This window comes from Dasypus novemcinctus, chromosome 1 (genome assembly GCF_030445035.2).
Source record: "Dasypus novemcinctus isolate mDasNov1 chromosome 1, mDasNov1.1.hap2, whole genome shotgun sequence".
NCBI lineage: Eukaryota > Metazoa > Chordata > Mammalia > Cingulata > Dasypodidae > Dasypus > Dasypus novemcinctus.
In genome coordinates this window covers 39,705,848-39,715,319 of record NC_080673.1, presented here as the reverse complement: position 1 = coordinate 39,715,319, position 9,472 = coordinate 39,705,848, and positions in this window count along the sequence as shown.

Below are 9,472 nucleotides of genomic sequence, written 5' to 3'. Positions count from 1 at the left end.
CCAGCTTCCTATATATGAGGTCCCAGGTTCAATCCCTGGCCCCTGGTACCTAAAAAAAAAAAAAAAAAATGGTAGAAGGTCCTGGTGTCCTTGGTAGTACCTCTCCACCCCTCCCTTGATAGGGTGTGGAGCCATCCTTCACTCTCATTGTGGGTTCCTGGCCCTGATCTGGGGAGCAGAGTAAACTCTATACACATACTGGGGTACCTGTATGACTGCCAGTCTAGCAGGTGGCAGCCTGAAAGACTGAATCAGGAAGCTCATCTCTGGCTCACCGTCTGAATACTTACTCTGCAGGCAGGAAGAGCTTGCAGATAGCTAAAGCAGTGTTTTGACAATTAAGTCAAAGCAGCCTGAGGCAAAGGATTACCTGCTTTTAGGCATTTCTAATAAGGATTAGAGAGGGCATTCAAATTTCTATAAATGGCAGAATTCCTAAAGCCATGAGCAAGCACAAGCCCAGAAGACTGCAGGCTCAAAAAAAAAAAAAAAAAAAAAAAGGAGAGGACTCCACTTTAGTCTTGAGCTGATCTTGATAGGACACTAAACTTCATAGTAGAGTACCACAAATGCAGTCAATTTGCAAAGACTTAAGGGTTTTTTTGCCTTGGTTTTTTGTTTTTGTTAGCTCCTGGCACTCAAGGGAATCTATGTCCTATCACTAGCTGTATACAAAATTATGGGTCAGACAAATCAGGAACTAAATCCCAGGGGTAAAACTTTAAAATATTAAAATGGACAATGTGCAACAAAAGTTACCTGACAAACAGGAAATGTAGTAGCCAAAGAAACAAGATAAAAATTTAGAAACCATCAATGAAGAGGATCGGGTTTTGGACACACCAGACAAACACTTAAAAAAAAAAAAGATATTCATCCTGTGGGCCCTGGGATGGTGATGTCCAATCTATCTCTAAATCGAGAGGAGGCTTAGACCCCAAGATTGGACTTACTGGTATTCTGCTATAGAACTATTGTGACTCTAGCAGTGGAAGAAATTGTATCATTGATGTGAAGACAGTAGTTGCTGAGGACAGGGAAAGGGAAGAAGAGATATGATGTGGGGACATTTTTGGGACTTGGAATTGATATTGCAGGGACAGATGCTGGACATTATATATCCTGCCATAACCCACTGAATGGGCTGGGGGAGAATGTAAACTACAACGTAAACTGTAATCCATGTGGTGCAGCAGTGCTCCAAAATGTATTCACCAAATGCAATGAATGTGCCACAGTGATGAAAGAGGTTGTTGATTTGGGAGAAGTGGGGGTGGGGGTGAGGGGAGGTATATGGGAACATCTTATATTTTTTAACGTAACATTATTTATGTTCTATGTATCTTTAAAAAAATAGACAATTAAAAAAATTAGAAAGCAAACAAAAAAATGATATTCAGTGTGCTCAAGGAGAGAAAGGAAAGCATGGAGAAAGAACTATAGGATATGAGGAAAAACAATGAATAGTATGAGAATCTCAATAAAGAGATAGAAATTTTTTTTAAAAGAACCAAGCAGAAATACTGAAGTTGAAGTCCACAATAATTGAAATAAAAAATCCCCTGGAGAATTTCAACAGCAAATTGGAGCTGACAGAAGAAAGAATCAGTGAACTTAAAGACAAGACAAAAAAAAAAAAAAAAAGATTCAGGCTGAGGAGCAGAAGGAAAAAATTAAAGCAAACAGAGCCTAAGAGACCTGTGGGACACAATAAAGCATGTCAATATATGCATTATGGTAACCTCCAAAGGAGAAGAAAAAGTGAAAGGGGCAGAAGGAATATTCAAAGACATAGTTGCAAAAAACTTTACAAATGTATCAAAAGACACGATAAACCAATTCATAAAGGCCAACAAAACCCAAACAGAATAAACTCAAGAGAACTATGCCTAGACACATAGTAGTCAAACTGTCAAATGCCAGGATCAAGGAGAGAGTTCTGAAAACTGCAAGAGAAAAGCAACATGCCATGTACAAGGGAGTCCCAATAAGATTACATGCCAAATTCTCATCAGAAACCACGGAGGCAAGAAGGCAATGGGACAACATATTTAAAGTGCTAAAAGAAAATAAATGTCAACTGTGACATTTTGAAGCTTTTGGTGGATCCCAGGAAAGGTCATGTTCTTAAAGCTAATCTATTCCTGTAGGTGTGGGACTTACTGATTGGATTGGATTCGGTTGTGGGCCTTTTATTGGCTTACCTCAGTAAGGCATAACCCAAGGTGGGTCCTCTTGCAGGAGTCTTTTATAGATGGGAGAAACATGCAGACGTACAGAGAAAAAGCAACAGAGAAAAAGAAATCCAGGAGCCATAGAGGAACCCAGAAGAGGAAGCCACAGACAGAGCACCCAGAAGCTGAAACAAGACCCAGAAGAGAAGCACATACCTCCATGTGCCTTGCCATGTGGAAGGAGTCCAGGATCTCCAGTAACCAAACTCTGGAAAGATCGTATCTCTTAAGAATGCTTTGATGTGGACTTTTTCACAACCTCAGAACTATAAGCTTTTACTTATTCCCTATTATAAAAGCCAACTCAGGAGCAGATGTGGCTCAAGCGGTTGATCCCGCCTCCCACACGGAAGACCTAAAAGCAAGCAAATGAAAAAACTCATTGGGATGAAGATGTAGCTCAGAGGTTGAGCTCCTGCTTCCCATGTAAGGTCCTGGATTTTATCCCCAATACCTCCTAAAAACAAACCTAACAAGCAAATAGGGAAAAAAAATAATGGGGGAGCTAGTGTAGCTCAGTGGTTGAGAGCTGGATTCCCATTTACGAGGTCCCAGCTTCAATCCCCAGCCCCGGGACCTCAAAAAAAGAGGGAGAGATTAAAACATTCCCGATATCAGAAACTGAAGGAATTCATTATTGCTAAAACTGTCCTACAAGGAATGCTAAAGGGAATTCTTACTGAAAGGAAAGGACACTGGACAGTGGATCAAAGGTGACATAAAGAAGTAAAGACCTCTGTCAAAGATACCCATATCGGTAATTATAAATGCCAATACTAGTTTATTGTATTTTCTGGTATGTTACTCTACTTTTTTTTACTTCTTACAGGTTCTAAAATGCAAATGCATAAAAAGTAATGATAGGGAAGCAGATGTGGCTCAAGTGATAAGGCCTCCTCCTACCATATGGGAGGACTCGGTTTCGCTCCCTGGGCCTCCTGGTGAAAAAGAAAGAGAAAGTGTGCCTGCGCGGCAAGCCAGTGCCTGCATGGTGAACTGAGTGCCCACGCGAGTGAGTCACACAGCAAGATGATAATACAACAGAAGAAAGGAAGGGGAGAGTCAAGGTGAAGCGCAGCAGAGACCAGGAACTGAGATGTTGCCACTGACAGGGAACCTCTCTCCACATCAGAGGTCCCCAGGATTGAATCCCTCTGAATCCTAGAGGAGAAAGACAAGAAGAGAAGACAAAAAGAGAAATAGATACAAAAGATGACACAGCAAATGGATACAGAAAGCAAAAACAGCAGGGCAGTGGAGGCAGAGGGGAAGGGGAAAGTAAAAAAACAAGTATTATATCTATAGTTTTAGAACACAATGCATGAAGATATAATTTGTCAGAAGCACAACGAAAAGGTGGAGCTGGATGGATAGAAACTGTGTGTGTATGTATGTCTGTGTGTATGCTACTGAAGGCAAGTTGGTAGTGAATCAAACGTGATTGTTAGGATGTTTACGCTCCTAAGGGTAACCACAAAGAAAATATAGAAAAAATATATACAGAAAGAAATGAGAATGTAATGGTACACTACCAAAAAAAAAAAAAAAAAATCAAATACATTTAAAAGTAATGGAAGAATTGAGGGGCAAAAAAAGTGAAAGACTTACAAAGACCAAATAGCAAAATGGCAGAAGTAATAATGGCAGGGATGGTAGCTCACATTGTGGATGTAATTAATGCCACCAAATTGTATGCTTCAAGTTGGTTGAAATGGAAAATGTTATGTTGTATATAAGTTATCACAATTTTAAAATCTAATATATCTCTTGGGATTGTTCTTCCTCAATTCTGTGTCATGTAGTACTGAAATGGTATGTATAAAATGACTAGCCAGTATGCCTGAATATCAAGTACAGCAGGACCTTGTTTTCTGTGACCAGCACGTTCCAAGACCCTTCATGGAAGCTGAAACCTCTCCCCACACCCACTTTTTATATATATTTTTCTCCTTCCATAGTGAGAAGCCTGGCTCCTAACCACAGCAATATATTTACATTTTCTCAATCCTGCTAAACCTGTACCACTATGAAAAATACTAATAGTAATCAGTAGTAGTAATACTACTAAGGAGAGTTGAGGATCTGTTTGCAAGTCTTTTCTTTAGAGGAGAGTATATGGTTTGCAAATGTTACTTGGATTCGTTTCCCCCCCTTCACTCTTTCAGTTAAACTAAAATTGGGTTAATTTGGGTCTGTTTCTGCTCAATTTTATGTTTTCCCCCTCCCCTTCCCACAATCCGGTTGATTTAATTTTATTTTTGAATATGTACAACATTAGTGTTATTCCAAACGTCAAAAATATACAAAGTTATATATACTCTTGGTAATTGCACTATATAGTTAACAGCTCTTTCTCATTCATTTTTTAAAAATTAATTTTGAAATATATCACCCACACACAAACTTACATAAACAATAAGTGCATAGTAATAGTTGTGAACTTACAAAACAAACATATATAACATCATACAGGACTCTCATAACTCACCCTACCACCAACACCTTACATTGTTGTTAAACCTTTTTAACTAATGATTAAAGAGCATTGTCAAAATATTACTACTAACCAAAGTATTTCCCCCCAACCCTCCCTATTATTATCTTTGTCATTTGTATATGAACATACATAAACAATTAAGTGTATAGTAAAAGTAGTGAACTTACAAAGCAAACATGCATAACGTCATACAGGGGTCCCATACATCAACTTTCCACCAACACCTTGCATTGTCATGAGATGTTTGTTACAAATTACAAAAAAATATTGTCAAAATCTTACTGCTAATTATAGTCCTTATCTTACATTTGGTGTATTTTTCCCCTAACACACCTTATTATTATTTTTTAAATATCTTTTTTATGACAGAAGTTGTAAACTTATAAAACAATCATGCACATATGCAGAATTCCCAAGCAATACCCCTCTATCAACACACCACACTCTGGTGAAATATTTGTTACAGATAGATAACATCTGATTGTTACCATGTCCATGGTATACATTTGGCTCACGTTTTCCATTTTGCTTCATTATCAACACAGTACATCTTTGGCATAAATGCAAGAATATTATATTATTACTGCTAGCCACAGCCCATAGGTCATTCCAGTTGTATTTTTCCCATGCGTTCCCAACACCCTGCAGTAGTGATACACATTTGCTCTAGGTCACAAAGGACACTCTTGTGTCTGTAACAATTCTCATCCACCTCTTGATTTACTGTGCTATTCAGTTCCTAGATTATTCTCTAGCATTCTGTCAATTGGCATTTACATCCCTAGACTACCATTTTCAGCCATATCCCTATTTATAAACTAGCTTTTACTATTTTTACCATCCATTCTATACCTTTCCACACTTTTACAGAAAGCTAATTAAAACTTCTACATACATTAAACATCAGTAGTCCATCTCAGTCCTTCTCTTATCTCCGTTAGGAATCTACCACCCACCACTAGGTCTTGAAGATACTTTCCTACAATTTCTTCTGGAAGTTTCATGGTTCTTGCTTTTATTTTTAGGTTTTTGATCCATTTTGAGTTAATTTTTGGATAAGATGTGAGATAGGGGTCCTCTTTCCTTCTTTTGGCTATAGATAATCCAGTTTTTTCAGGACCATTTTGCTGAATGGACTGTTCTGCCTAAGCTGTGTGCGTTTGACAGGCTATTCAAAAATGACTTGACCACACATGTGAGGGTCTGTTTCTGAGCCATCAGTTTGGTTCCATTGGTCTATGTGTCTGTCTTTATGCCAGTACCATGGTGTTTTTACCACTATAGCTTGAATAAAGTCTGGAGATGAGGGTTCACTTTTCCTTTTATGATGCTTCTGGCTATTCAGGACCCCTTACCCTTCCAAATAAATTTACTAATTGTGTTTTCAATTTTTTTTTAATGCTGGTGGACTTTTTATCAGGGTTGCATTGAATCTGTATATCAATTGAAGTAGAATTGACATCTTAATGATATTTAGGCTTCCAATCCATGCGCATGGGTGTTCCTCCAATTATGTAGGACTTTTTAAATTTCTTTTAAGATTGGGTTGCAGGTTTCTGAATACAAGTGCTTTATATTGTTGCTTAAGTTTATTCCTGACTACCTGAATTTTATCGGTCATATTTTATTTTCACCACTCTTTTGATACTTTCAATTATGTTTATTGATATAATCTTCATTTCTAGACAGTCTTCCAGACCTCTCTCACCTGTCTTTTCTTTTCAGGATCTAGCGCGCCCTTTAGTATTTCCTGAAAATCTCGTCTCTGGCTTAGAAATTCTTTCAGTTTCTGTTTATCTATGAATATTCTAATCTTGCCCTCATTTTTGAAAGACAGTCTTGCTGGATATAAAATTCTTGGCTGTAACTTTTTCTCTCATACTATCTTAACTATGTCAGGGAAGCGGATTTGGCTCAATGGATAGGGTGTCCGCCTACCACACAGGAGGTCCAGGATTCAAACCCAGGACCTCCTGACCTGTGTGATGAGCTGGCCCATGCACAGCCCTGATATGCGCAAGGAGTGCCATGCCATGCAGGGGTGTCCCCTGTATAGGCGAGCCCCACACACAGGGAGTGTGCCCCACAAGGAGAGCTACCCAGTGTGAAAAAAGTGCAGTCTGCCCAGGAGTGGCACTGCATGCATGGAGAGCTGATGCAGCAAGATGACACAACAAAAAGAGACACAGATTCCCAGTTCCACTGACAAGAATACAAGTGGACACAGAAGAACACACAGCATATGGACACAGAGCAGACAACTGAGGGAAATGGGGGGCAGGGAAGGGGAGAAAAATTAAAAAAAAAAAAAAATGTAGATATATCAGACCACTGTCTTCTTGCCTCCATGGTTTCTGGTGAGAAATCGGCACTTAATCTTAGTGGGTATCCCTTATATGTTATGCATTGCTTTTCTCTTGCTGTTCTGAGAATTCTCTCTTTGTCTTTGGCATTTGACATTCTGATTAGTATGTGTTCTCGCAGTTGGTCTATTCGGATTTTTTCGGATGAGAGTACATTGTGCTTCTTGGGCATGGATATCTATGTCCTTCAATAGGGTTGGGAAATCTTCTAACATTTTAAAAAATATTCCTTCTGCCTCTTTTCCCTTCTCTTCTCCTTCTGGGACACCCATGATACATATGTTTGCACATCTCTGGCTGTCATTTAGTTCCCTGAGACCTTGTTGAATTTTTCCCATTCTTTGCTTCATCTGTTCTTTTGTATGTTCACTTTTTTTTTTTAAAGATTTATTTATTTCTCTTCCCTTACCCCCCATTCCCCCCCAGTTGTCTGCTCTCTGTCTCCATTTGCTGCATGTTCTTCTGTGACTGCTTCTATCCTTAGCAGCAGCACTGAGAATCTGTGTTTCTTTTATTTCATTGTCTTGTGTCAACTCTCTGTGTGTGCGGCACCATTCTTGGGCAGGCTGCACTTTCTTTCATGCTGGACGGCTCTCCTTACGGGACGCACTCCTTGCGTGTGGGGCTCCCCGAGGCGCCTCTGGGACACCTCTGAGTGGCATGGCACTCCTTGAGCGCATCAGCACTGCACATGGGCCAGCTGCACAGGGGTCATGGAGGCCTGGGGTTTGAACCGCGGACCTCCCATGTGGTAGGCAGAAGTCCTATCCATTGGGCCAAGTCTGCTTCCCTGTATGTTCACTTTCAGAGGCCATTTCTTCAAGCTCACCAATCCTTTCTTCTGCCTCCCCAAATCTGCTATTATATGATCCCAATGTCTTTTTAATTTCATTGATCGCGACTTTCATTCCCATAAGATCTGCTCTTTTTCTATGTATGCTTTTCAAATTCTTCTTTGTGCTCATCCAATGTCTTCTTAATATCCTTAATCTGTTTAGACTTCTCACTGAATTTATTAAGGAATTTTGTTTGAACATCTATAATTAGTTGTCTCAACTCCTTTAAGTCATCTGGAGGCTTATCTTTTTCCTTTAACTGGGCCATAGCTTCCTGTTTCTTGGTGTGGATTGTAATCTTTGATTGGTGTCTTGGCATCTGGATTACTAGAGTATTCTGGATGCAGGTTTTCTCTTGAGTTTAGGGCTTCCTGCCCTTTCTCCTTTGCTGGTTGTGCAGTAGGAGCCAAGGATGTAATTGGTGCTATAAACTGTGGAGGCTCAAGCTGCCCTCATTGCCCCAGGGATGGATGAAGCTTCTCCCAACTTTCTCCTTTCCCGGAGGTAGGGACAGAGTCACAGTTGTGTGGAATAATCCAAGTCGTGCAGGCCTAGACTGTAATTGCCCAGAGAGACTGATGAAGCTTCACACCCCTTTCTCCCCTACCTGGGGCATGGATGAAGCTGCAGGTGTGGGCAGTAATCTGTGTAGTACAGGTCCATGATGACCACAGTTGCCCCAGTAGACTTTTAATTATTCAGTTAGTGCCAGCCAGAGGTACCCTCAGTTACCTGGATAGACTGGTGCTGAGCTAGCCAGCCTCCTCCCTGCCAGAGGTGGAACTGAAGCCTAGGCGGGCTGCAGGCTGATCTGGGTGAAAGAAACCAATTCTTACCATCACTGTGGTATTTGGTCAGCCCGGATTCCCCTCAGGCTGGGGGTGAGTCAAAATGGTGGCCACTGACCTTTTTCCGAATTGGACAAATTTACACCCCAGCTATTCCTAGGGTTATTCCTTAGCCATCCGAGGCTTCCAATCAGTAGCTGAAATTGGTGGCCAACCGTCTCCTCCTCCCCTGTTTTTGGGAAATGGAGCTTCCAATTCCCGTCACAGAACAGCTCCTGGGGCGACTTGCACCACCAGAGGAGGACAATCACTGGCTTCCACGGCTTGGCCGGCAGTTTCCTGGAGAGGCTGACGCAGGTCCCTGCAGCTTCCTCCCTGTCAGAGGAGGCACTGGGTCTTAGGCTGGACCTGCAGACTGACCTGGATGGAAAGAAGCTGGTCCCCACCAGCACTGGGATTTTTCAGTCTGTCCTGCTTCCCCTTGTGCCAGGCGTGGAGTTAAGATGGCGGCTCCCTGCCTCTTTCTGACCTGGACAGGCTCAAACTTTAGCTGTTCTCAGGATTATACTGTAGCCCACTGAATTTACTCATCAGTAGCTGAAATTGGTGCCCAGCCATCTCTTCCCCCCGCTTTTGGGAAGTGGAGCTTTCAATTCCAGCTCCGGAACAACTCCCGAGGTGCCTTGTGCCTCCAGTGGAGGATGGGCGCCGGACTCCGGGCCGTGGAGCGCTCTACTTAAGAGTCTTCTCTGCA